Source organism: Lampetra planeri, chromosome 57 (assembly GCF_965212315.1).
Source record: "Lampetra planeri chromosome 57, kcLamPlan1.2.h2, whole genome shotgun sequence".
Taxonomy (NCBI): domain Eukaryota; kingdom Metazoa; phylum Chordata; class Hyperoartia; order Petromyzontiformes; family Petromyzontidae; genus Lampetra; species Lampetra planeri.
The window spans coordinates 6,479,785-6,491,739 of NC_136163.1; positions in this window are offsets into that span (position 1 = coordinate 6,479,785).

An 11,955-nucleotide genomic window follows, 5' to 3' on the forward strand; every position below is an offset into this window, starting at 1 on the left:
TGAGGCTGACTTGACCAAGGTGACGGACGCCATGGACTGGGTTCAGATATTTCTGACCGTGAGTGGGTTCGCACCAGTGTGCTAACCATTGCACGATCACTCCCCACGAACACACACGCACACACATCCACACACACATGCAGGTGGCAGGCTTCGTGTCCTATGGGCAGGCCAGCGTCTCCAAGGCGTCCGGGTTCCTGGTGAACCTACTGGAACTCATCGCCGAGAAGCTGGAGTTTGAGTACCAGCTGATTCCGTACGACCGCAGGCAGCTGAGCGACGCGGCGCTCATCGCAGACATCCGACGCAGACTCCTGCTGCACGAGGTGACGCTCGGGCTGACAAACTGCCTGGGAACACGTTGTTGCTCTTCTGAGGTCACGTGGGCTACTACTTGCGTGAAACCCCACACATCGAGCTCACGTAAAAACCCTCCTAGAACCCACGTAAAAACCCAACAGAAGCCAACATTTGTCAACTGTTGATGCAAAATTGAAAAATGACTACGCCTAGAGCTGAACCACTTGTTAGCGAATTGTACGCTTGGAATGACATTGACTGAAGAACACGTGGTTTAGAGGATATGAACAGGTTAAAGAAAAACGTAGTGACTGTGTAGAAAAGTAAGCTTAGGAGGAAGGGATGATGGCCGATGGTTGAGACTGTCGACAGAGTGGCAGCCAACGGAGTGCACCGCGGAGAGGGAGCGCTGAAATCAGCTGCCATGCAGGTGCTCGATGGATTGTTACACCGCGGGACCGGGAGAGATGGCAACGATTGCGGAGGCCTTCACCCTCGCAGTGGATTGATCATGGCCGACGACGATGACAACGACGATTATGACAACGATGATGACGATGACGATGACGACGATGATGATAACAATGATGATGTTGACGACGATGACGATGTTGACGGCCGCCCGACCGCCCGTGCACGCGTGCAGGTGGACTTTGCCCTGTTCGGTTACCCGATAACGAACCAGCCGGAGGACGAGCGGCTGGCGCTGTCGCCGCCCATCCTCGAGAACGGCTACCACATCATCATGAAGGGCAAGGAGGTGAACGAGCCGCGCATCTTCCAGTTCCTGGAGCCGCTCAACACGCTGCTGTGGATCTCCATGCTGTCGGCGTGCGCAGGCATCAGCGTGGTGCTCTTCGTGCTGTCGTTGCTGCACCCCGACGAGTGGTACCACCTGGCCAAGCGCAAGCTCGTGAGCCGCGAGCAGGGCCAGAGCTTCAACCTGGTCAACAGCTTCTGGTTCGTCTTCTCGGCGATGGTGAAGCAGGGCAGCGACCCGCTGCCGCTCTCCATGGCCGGCAAGATCATCGTGTACACGTGGTGGTGCTTCGTGCTGGTCGTGTGCTCCACCTACACCGCCAACCTCGCCGCGTTCCTGACGGCCGAGGGGCAGACGAGCATCCGCTCGCTCAAGGACCTCACGAGGCAGATGGACGCTCGCTACGGCACCTACAGCGGCTACCGCATCGTGGGATTCCTCAACAGCTCGGCGCGAGACCCCTACATGACCGTGTGGCGCCACATCCGCGACAACAGGACCATGGTGGCGTCGCCTAAGAAGGGCCTCGAGCAGGCCGAGAAGGCGGGCTACATCTTCATCGGGGAGGCCTCGGCCGTCTTCACGGCCAAGAAGGACCACTGCGACCTCATCATCTCGGACCGGCGCTTCTTCCGCCACCGCCTCGCGCTGCCGTTCCCGCCGGGCTCGCGGCTCGCCGTCGAGGTGTCGCGCGCCGTCACGGAACTGGAGGACTCGGGCCAGCTGGCGGAGTTGGAGCGGCAGTGGTTCGCGCAGGAGGGCCAGGAGTGCGTGGGCCTCAGCAACGAGCACCAGATCGAGATGAAGGACTTCAAGGGCGTCTTCTACTTCCTCATGATGGGCATCGCGGCGGGCTGCGGCGTCTGCTTCGTCGAGTGTCTCTGGTTCAAGCGGCGGGACGAGGAGGGGGGGGCGGCGGCGGCGGGGGCCGCGCTGCACCAGGACGGAGGCACCATCACCATCGACCAGCTGCAGTTCAAGTGACGCCGGCCGAAGCGGAGCTCGGGTTGAAAGGTGAAAGGCAAAGGGGGCACGGGCCCTGCGATCGCCTGCTCGCGCCACTGCTGGCGAAAGGGCCTCCCCCCCTCCCCATTAGACGGGGCTTTGGAGGCCCCCCCTCCCCCTGCACGGGGTGTTTTTGGCCTCCTCTTCCACGCTCAGCAAGGACATCTCTTGGAGGAAGCGGGAGTTTCCCACGCTTTAACCCCACCGCACGCGGACCTGCCGATCGACTGACTGCCTGCGGCGGACCTATTTGACGCCGCTAGGTGGACAGAGGTGTGGAGGGGGAGCGGTCAGGATGGCGGTGGTGGTTCTAAGAAGCCCGCACCATTGTTTCAACTGTCGCGCCGGGAGATCCGGAGTGCTAACCATGACACCACGGTAGCAGTGTCCGGCGAGTCGCGGGGTGGGGGGGGGTGTGTGGAGGTGGTGTCAATTGGCAGACGACGAGGAATCGTCTGGCTCGAGTGGAGGAATGTAAATAGAGGAGCCGCGCTGGAGGTGTGAATGGCTCGCTCCGCGAACGCCGGGATGACACGTGGATGTTCTGACGTGCTGTTTGGGGATGGTTCCAGGATGCCGCACGGTTCAACGACGATTTTTTTTAGTGTTGCCAGATGTGGGGTTTGCTGTTAGTCGGAGAGTAAGATTCGCTAAGGAGGACTGACGGGGGAATGGTGGAATCTATTGCAAGGGAACGAGCGATGAGTGAGTGGGAGGAGGCCTGGGCACTGCCCAAACGTTTAAGAAACGGAACGGTTTGAGCGTCACACTCGCTTTGTGCGGTAGAAATAGGAGTTGATGCGTTCCAAGAAAATGGCTCGCAAAGCGGAACCGCACGAGACAGCTGATGCCGCGTAGTGCACGCAGTACACACAGTACACGCACACAATTTCGTCCCACATCCGACCGCATAGCTGCATGTGCATACCTGTCAACCCCTTATCAGTGCCCTACCTTATTACAGACCAACTCAGACCTTATTGGTCACCCCGTGCCCTTATACATCTCACCGTTCATCCTACAAAGTCCCATCACAATGGAAAAACACAAATATATTTTTGCTCATATTGAAACGGCTGTATGCCGTATGGACCTGAAAACTCAATTTTCCTGTACAAGAATACGGGGTAAACCGTATGGGTTGCATGTGAGTGAATTCAAACCGCATAATATAGAGAATGTTGGGTATTAATAGGCTAGCCGCATATACGGCGCATAATAGCACAAAATGAACCCGCGCAGAGCGAGGGAAACCTGTAATTGGATTTACGAGGCTCCAACTCCCCATCATTAATGGTTACCTTGCGCTGGGGATTTCAATGATGAGATGCGTACGTAAAAGTGCAGCCCTGTAACGTCTTGTTCACGCCACTCATGGCGAAAGGGCATCCACCAGAAGGGTGCGGAGGGGGGCGGAATTATGAAACCCAGTCCAGCAGCTGCGAAATCGAACTTGCGACCTCTGGATGCTAAGTCGAGTGCACCGGCCGTTGCAAGCCGGAGTCCGAATGAATATTGCATTCACGTGTTGCATTTACAGGGCTTCGTTCCACCTCCGTTACCGGGAAATTTGCGGCGAGATGTCGATAAAGTGGTTTTATTTTTTAACTGGTCCATCACGGATCCTCCCTCTGGTCATTTGCGTTCCTTTTCCAGCGTAATGGTTTCAATGACGGCGGGGTGGTTGGGTTTCCTGCAAGGCCATTCTTGGGCGCCATCACAAACCCCTGAGGGCTCAGCATCGTCTCTGCTAGCGCTGGAGGGCTCTGGGGGAAATCGCGTTTGAAGGCCACGCCCATCCTCGGCCCCAGCAGCGATGGTGGCGTTTTAACCCCCTGGACTCTCCCGACGTGATCGTGTCTCTCCAGACGTCCACTTCCGCGGGAGATCGCTCCGTCTCCTCTCTGCCGTTCCCCGGCTACATTCAGTGGCCTCACCCTGGCTGGCCAAAATGTACAACCGCCTGGCCCAGTAGCATTTAGCGTGGTTGTCACCGGTGGCGCCGCCACATTGTGTGGAAGTTCGCCATGTGGTTCTCAGTGGTTATTGGGTCGATTACAGACAGCATCCTCCTGAATTTCACCCAAACCAGTTCACCGCTGCACTACAATCGCCTTCGAAAATACCGGCTGCTGACTTGGTACGGAGCTCCCCCGGTTCATGCGCTATTGTGTATTTCTATGTATTTAAAGGTCTGCCGGTCGTCGGCATAATCGCCATGTATGTCACAAGGCGCCGACTCAAAAATGCGGCAATACTCCGGTTTACGTCGAATATCGAATCGACGTCAAAGCGATTTTCTTTTTCCACGAGAGCTAAACGGAGACAACGGAGGGGCACGGCGAATCTGTGTGTTAACGCGCGCATCTTCATATTAAAAAAAATACTGCACTCAACACTAGTGTATAGCAGTAAACTTAAACACAAATTATAAAGGGCACAATATGATACAGTACACTATCCAAAAAAATCACCAAAATACTGTACATAAATAATATACTGAACTCTAAAGTACATTTCTTTATGCGCGACGCAAAGTAGTTCGTGTACAGGGTAGGTGTAGGCGGAGTGCTGAAGCGAAAGATTCGAGCGATTTAAGTGTGGGTTGAGGCGACACAAATCAGGTAGCGGAGTTCATAATAAAGCGACGGCGTGTTTGCCGTAACGACGTAAAAGGGGGAGTCGTAAATCGTGGATATTGCCGTGCCGCTATTTTTTTGTCCAAGATGTTTCGTGTGTCCAAAATGCTGTGGGCATCTCGTAGCCATTATCTAAAACTCCTGGCAGTATTCTTTCTTGGCATGGGCCCTGGCTAAATAAAACGGGGGGCCCCCTGTCCAATTTGCCCCCTCCTTCCGTCGTAGCCCATCACCCGAGTCCCTCGGAGACAAATTGTACCCAGTTGCACACCGCCTGCACACTCCGTCGGTAGCTACACCACTGGCTGCTCATGGCCGTATTTAAATACAGGCAGTCCACGCGCTACGGAAGGGTTATGTTCCCGAGAAACGATCCGTAACCGAATTTTCCGTATGTCGGAAACTGAACAATTTTCCCCCAAAATCAACGATAAAAATCCCATAGCCGCTAATAGTTGTGCCTCCCCTAACCGATTAAAAGTTATTTCCTCTCAGTCAGTCACGCTGTCATTCATATTCTATCGCGACCTGTATCGTATCGCTGTACATATGCTCTGCACTTCCTACGAGTTTTTAATTTCATCGAATATCTACCGTAACACTACCCATTATTGAACTAATGGAACATATACTGCATCCAATTGTTTATGAATGCCACGAAACATTTAAATATTTCTGCTGTTAACAGAAAGCTGTCACCTCCGAATGTTCGTTTACCGTGCATTAGGCTTAGGCCTTAGACTTGTCTGATCGCTGTTGGCTGAGACCATAGGCAATCGAAGTGTAATTGTGTTAAATAAACTAGCAATAGAAACGTGGGGGAACAAAGAGTTATAAGCATAGAAAACAAACAATGACGTAGTTCTATAAAAGGAAAATAATTACGTAACGCTACAAAAAATTATATTTATAAAGTCGAATTTCCGTAAGTCGGGTTTTCCGCAACCTGGGAACTTACTGCAAAAGATTTCCTCCCAAAGGCTTCTGCTGCATGTCGACGTGACGCTCAACGACAAAGAACTACTGAGATCAATTCAGTCATTCACCGATGCCGAGAGAGTAGCATCCACGCCTTCATTTCACCTCGACCGGACGACTGTGACGCTCCGGTTTTGCTGCGCTTACAAAGTCGTGCCTTACCACGGCTGCAGCTCGTGCAGCATTCAGCCACGAGGGGTTCTCAACATATCAAGACAACTCCTGTGCTGGCATCTCTGCACTGGCTTCCCTCGAAATACAGATCTGATTTTCATAAACTCACGTTACTCAATTTTAAAGCACTAAATGGAATGACGCCAGATTACTTTTTCAGAGTTCTTATCTCCCTATCGGCCTGCCTCAGCGTGCGCTGAGGTCAGCTGGTAGTGGTGACCCCTTGGTCTGCATCTTGAGGGTCAGGATCAGCAGGAGAATACAGGAGGAGGCTCTGTGTCGGACTCGACGACTGTGGAACTCTGTGCCCCATTGCACCAGAGGTTCCTTGCCCACATTTGGCTACATTTCATTCAAGGCTTGAGGCCGATTTGAATCATTTAGCCTTTTTTATTTTATTTTCGCCTCTTGTGATCATTGTACTGTTTTATTAATGTTTTCTTCCCTCTGTATTTTTTATATTATTTATTATTACAAGCGAGTTTTGTACATTTGTATTTGCATTATTTGTTGTTTTTATCTTAACTTGTGTGAACTTTGGGGCACATAAGGCATTCTGTAAATAAAAATGATGATTATTATACGTGGCCTAAGAACATACGGGGCTTTGTTTTCCAACCCGCATGTAAATTTCATGACCACGTACATATTAACGGAGATTCAGTTCGCATTTTTAGCTTGCGGCAGCAGCGAACAACCAGTGGATGCTGTCTAACCAACTTGTATAATAAATAATGTGCATAACATCACTTGCTGTGAATGATCGCTATCGATAATGTCATTAAATTCTGCAAACGTGTCGTTATTCTGGAAACGCAGAGCTCTCGCGTTATAGATTCCTCTGCAGTACCGCATTGCATTGTCTGTTCATTTCAATATCCCCATGTTTTACTGTCGGTCGATTTCATTATGATAAGTGCCGCTCATCCTGACCGTATAACTACACACGTTAGATCCAGAGCTTAATTTCAGCCAGGTCTGTCCATGTCAACCAGCCGGAAAATATTTCCACAACTGCAACACGATAACCGGTATACCCCTGGCTATGGTGTGGCCACTCGTGAGGTGCCACCCACGCTGGTCGACCGACGACCTGGGAAATATTCAGGAGGAATAAAAGCTCTGCTTACGGATGGTTATCTGTCAAAAAATGTAGTGAGATTCGTTTTAAAAAAACGTTATTAAGAAAATGCAGAGCTCTCGTTCTAAATACCTCTGCAATATCCGTAAATATCGCTGGCTCATTCTAATAGCCCCATTTATTTCTTACTCTCAGTCCTATTTCGTTTTGATAAACGCCACTAATTCCAACCATTGAATGTGAGCCAAGATGAATTCAGTCTCTTACGTCAAATAAAAGTGGCACTCGTTAAGACCAGCGTCTGTTTGCATCTTTTTCCATTTTAAAACGGCACAGCGTGCATGTGGCCGGGTGGCTCCGAGGTCAGAGCACCAGGCTGGCACCACTGAGGTCATGGGTTTGAATCCAGACAGCCCGCCACTGATTAATCCAGGTTCTCAAGCCTAGTGATTTCATGATCTCAGCTCGGTCGCCGATGACTGTACACTAACAATACCCATCACGTTAACATTGGTCCTGCACTTGATTTAGATCAATTCCAACTCTAAAAATTCTAATTTTGGTACGACTGCCATGCAATGAGCATTACTCTCATGTGCAGAACATGTGGGAAAGTGCTGCCCCCTCCTATGTGGACCGCAGGTCACTGAATAGGATTTCGGCGGTAGCTCTGTGATGTCCATTTCCCTGGTATGTTCTCACGTGAAGTGCTGCACTGTTCTGTGAGACATCTGAAAGGATACTTCAACCTCCGCACTGTTATTTTGTTCATGAAATTAGTGATGAAAATATTCAACGAGATGGGTTTGTTTAGTCAACTCTGAATGGATAAAAATGACCAAGCATGATGATGATTGATTACCGAATTGCACTAACCACTGCGCCACCACTCCTCAACAACAACAGCACAAAGTGGCGATGATGTCACCACGGTGCTTGTGCCAGGCCAGGTGCACTTTGAGGCCACGTGAAGTACCGAAGGCTCACTGACAGGAGGGCACGGGACAGACTCATGTGCCATGGGTTGACTGACTGAGATGACTGGCAGATGCACCACTTGTGCCCCCTACTATGCCAACAACTCCCAACATGCACACATGCATGTCCACACACATGCACACACTTGTACAAAGACATACCCACAGGCAAACCCATGCACATATGTACGCGCGCGTCCACTTGCAGACACGCATGTGCACACACATGCACGAATACAGCGTTTTTGTGTCAACATTTCACAAATAAGAGTGGACTCCACGTTTGGCTCTTTGGTCAACTAGGCTAGGAGTCTTGACTAAATTTTCACAGGTTGTCATCAACTATACTAAGCCTAGATCTAAACTGAGAAAAGATGGTGAAGAGATAAACCACCGGTCTCATGGAATGCCACCGGCGGCACAACCAGATCAAATGTAGAGAAAGATTTTTGAATGCCAAACAAAACCAGCCCAGCCACAGTGGCTCCTTTGGCACTCCTGCCTCGATGTCGGATACGCTTTTCAAAGACTGCATCATGATTAATGTTGAATGTAATGTCGTTACAACCCAACATCACAAACGTATTTAAAGCTCATGGCTGTGTTGGCAGCGTTGGACCGCCGGCTAATGCAGTGCGCATTAGCGAGTTATGATTTCCGATCATTTGTTGCTAGCGGAATTGATGGGGCCTTTTGATTTAAACGCTAATTCCCACATTGATCCTTAAGTGACTGGCTGACGCAGGATAATTCCTGTAGCCCTATAAGACGTCCCAAGGACACCTTGTAAAGTGACGAATTAAAATAGCAGTAATATTTACAATGTCATTTGTTTAAACCAGGAAAGCCTGAAATGTACCAAAAATCGAATTCGCCTAAATTAAAAACAGTATGCTTGCACGCGCGATTTGATGTATGCATATATACTGAACCTTGAGGAATCTATATTAATTGATGCACTGATCATCATCAGCCATGAACAATCCACTGCTGGAATAAAAGTATCCCTCCCCAAGCCGTCGCGATGTAACAATCCACCATGTATCGGCATGAAGCAATATAATTAGAAAACGAATCAGGACATCGCAACAAGTACCTTATTGATGGCACCATAACGAGTAATGTAAGTATGACATCTGAAAAAATGTTGATTTGCAATTCGCAACTGGTCGCCATTTTGTGAAGATACATTGGAACCATAACACATGTGCGTGTGTAACCCTTGTCTCAATCCCCTGCTAGATTGGGGGCTTCACCACACTATGGGTATCATGGGGGTATGTGACCATACTTCACCACGCTGCTCAAGGGGGAGGTGATGACGGGGTGGGGGGGGGGGCAAAGATGAATGGATGTTGCACCACTGCCCTCTGCTGACATCGTGGACCTGCAGAAGTTTACGCCAGCTGTTCCAGTGGTCCCTCGGTTAACGATATTAATTGGTTCCACGATAAATCGTCGTTAATTGAAGTTATCGTTAATCGAGTGTGGGAAATGCATGTTCAAGGCTCAATTTGTTCAAAGACGATGGGAAGTTGAGCTTTTTCACCCTAAAAACACAGTTGATAATATTTAAACTCGCAATTTTAATCAATAAACGTGAAAGAATATTAAATCATTCATATGGATAGAAACATGGATAAATTACTAATAAATAGAGCATAAAAAATGTGCATAAATAGAGCATAAAATAACAATTCTTACCTTAGGCTAAGAAGATGGATTGCTGAGGTTTGCTGCTGAGTCCATGGAGGAGCGCTCCAATTGGCCGAAATTGGCGGGTCCGCGTAGTATCGTAAACACATCGTTAATAGAACACGTCTCGTTATTAGAAACAATGGGAGCCTATGGGAGGCGAATCGTTAATCGAAATATCGTTAATCTATGGCACCGTGAACCGAGGGACCACTGTATAGTCATCATCCAATCACTCAACCCTGCTCTAATTTTCATATTATTTTACAATCTTGCAGACACAATTCGGTGTATTAATAATGTATCGGTTCAAATCTTGTCAACCTCTCTGATTAAAACTGCGGGTGTAATAGCCATACCACACAACGCGCTATATCTACTTCAGAGTGGACGTTAAAGATATTGTGACGCCATTTGCAAGAGTAGGTGAGGTCATTGTGTAGGTGAGGTCATTGTGTCCTCATCCAGATTTGCCAAAATAAAAAAATGACTCGATCGATCAGAATGCATACCTGTCAACCCCTTATCGATACTTACCTTAATACAGACCAATTCAGACCTTATTGGTCACCCCGTGCCCTTATAAATATCAACGTTCAAGGGAGAAACACAAACAAATAGACAACCCATGTTTTTGCCCGTATTGAAACCCGCTGTACGCCGTATGGACCTGCAAACACAATTTCCCTGGACAAGAATACGAGGTAAACCGTGTGGGTTGACAGGTACGGGAATATATAGCAACCATCGGCACTCAACTGCAAAAACACTCGGAATGACCCTCCTGAAAGTCATGATACCCTGAGAGACTTTCCTGGTCAATAAACGCAATATAATCAGAAACCATATTAATCGATATTATACTAGAGGAAACCGATGACCTATGAACTCTTTTCCGCAGATGTCCATTAGGGGCGGGTAAGAACGTCACAACAACAAACAGTACAAACACACCAGAGGTGTGCAAAGTACAAGAAAGGTAAACAAATCTCCCAGCACACAAACACAATACAACACTAAACCATCGTCATCCTACCAAGTAAAGCCCACCGAGGTATTAACTTATTTTTCAGAAGCGACCTGGTCACATATGATAGGTCAACAAAGTGGCCCATCATTTGGACATTTATAGCAGCAAATTAATCTAAAGAAAAATGTAATTTGCGACGTGTTGGGCAATGACCCTTTTTTCGTAGAACATGGGTAAAAACGTGTCAAATGTCGCTGTCAACATCCCAGAAAATACGAAATGGTGTTGGGCCAAAGGTTCGAACGACCCCACGTCGCTGTCCCAACAATGCCCCCAACGGTTCCCACCACGTGTCAATGTTGGGCCAACATTGGCGCAAAGTCGCAGGTCAACGTCGGCTCAACGTCAAGGGTCAACGTCGGCCCAAAGTCTGGGGCGATACCTGTCAACCCATACGGTTTACACGTATTCTTGAAGAGGGAAATTGAGTTAAACAAAACATTGGGCTCGCGTTCACCATGTTCGCAGCGTTGGTGGGGCATGGCATCTGAACTCTTCTTGGCCCCATCTACAAAACTGTCAACCCATACGGTTTACCCCGTATTGTTGTAAAGGGAAATTTGGTTTTCAGGTCCATATGGCGTGCAGCCGTATCAATACGGGCAAAACACTAAAACAAATTATTTAACCTTCTTGGTTTTTTCGGTAAAGTCACGTAGAAGGGAAGTAATAAAATAATAAAAATAAAACATAATAAAATGAAACAATTCTCACGACGTTTCGGCCACAACGCAAGCATTCTTCACCTGAGGACGGCTGCTTGCGTTGTGGCCGAAACGTCGTGAGAATTGTTTCATTTTATTATGTTTTATTTTTATTATTTTATTACTTCCCTTCTACGTGACTTTACCGAAAAAACCAAGAAGATGAATCCCTGCAGTCACGAAAGCTTTAAATCGAAATTCAAATTATTTAAGTTCTCTATGGTGATGGGACTTTGTAGGATGAACGTTGAGATGTATAAGGGGCACGGGGTGACCAATAAGATCTGAATTGGTTTGTAATAAGGTAGGGCACTGATAAGGGGTTGACAGGTATGGGGGTCAACGTCAGTGCAACGTCGGGAACGTCGAAGGCCAACGTCGACGCAACGTCGGATCTGTGTTTACGTGGAGGGGGGGAGGAGGGGGGGTAGAGGAGGTGGGGGAGGAGGAGGGGGGTGTGGGGGGGGAGGGGGAAGGGAGAGGAGGGGGAAGGGGGAGGAGGGGGATGTGGGGGGGAGGAGGAGGGAGGGGGAGGGGGGGTGTGGGGGGGTGTGGGGGGGGGTATGGGGGGGGAGGGGGTGTGGGGGGGAGGAGGAGGGAGGAGGGGGGTGT